Source organism: Bison bison, unplaced genomic scaffold (genome assembly GCF_000754665.1).
Source record: "Bison bison bison isolate TAMUID 2011002044 unplaced genomic scaffold, Bison_UMD1.0 scf7180017846849, whole genome shotgun sequence".
NCBI classification, from domain to species: domain Eukaryota; kingdom Metazoa; phylum Chordata; class Mammalia; order Artiodactyla; family Bovidae; genus Bison; species Bison bison.
This window is the reverse complement of record NW_011477422.1, coordinates 44,863-45,569: the sequence shown is the minus strand read 5'-3', so window position 1 is coordinate 45,569 and position 707 is coordinate 44,863.

Here is a 707-nt window from a genome sequence, read left to right as displayed (position 1 = left end):
CCCCCCGCCTCACTGCGGCCTCCGCGTGCTTCGGGGGCGCCAGGTAAACCGCTGACACCAAAGCTCTTTCAGCCGGTCCTGCTGCCTCTAGAAACCCTAGGCGTCGGAGGGCAGGGGGCCAAGGGCAGGGCCTACCCCCAGTTCCGCGGCTGCTGAGTTGTCAGAGTGACCTCCCGCTGCCCGACGGGCAGGGGCAGAACGTGCCTGAGGAGCCGGTTCTGCTCGGAGGCCCCAAGTATCACACTGGCTTCCTCCCTGCCGGGGGGCCGAGCTGTGCGCTGTGCCTCCCTCGGTCCTCCGGCGGCCCGGGGGTGCTGGTTCCCCCGCTGGCCGAGGAGAACCCGGGGCTCGGACACGCTATTTGCCCAGGTCACCCCCCGAGTGGCGCCGCCCTTGTCCGCCCAGCGAAACTGGAGCGTCGGACCGTGAAACCTTTGCGGGTCCCCAGGAAGCAAAAAAGTTTGGAGGGACCCGGGAGGGAACTGGCGCATTTACCGGCTCCGCGGTCCTCAGGGGCCAGAGCCGGATCCGCAGCCGGGCGCCTCCCAGCACAGAAACCGGAAGCGTCGCGACCGGGCCGCTGAAGGTCCCGTCCCTTCCTGCGGGCCGGGCATTCAGGGGGTTGTAGTCCTCGTTCCCTCCTCGGCGCCTCCTCCAGCACGGCTCGCCGCCCGGCAGCGGAATCCACCACCTCCCTCGGCGCCCCC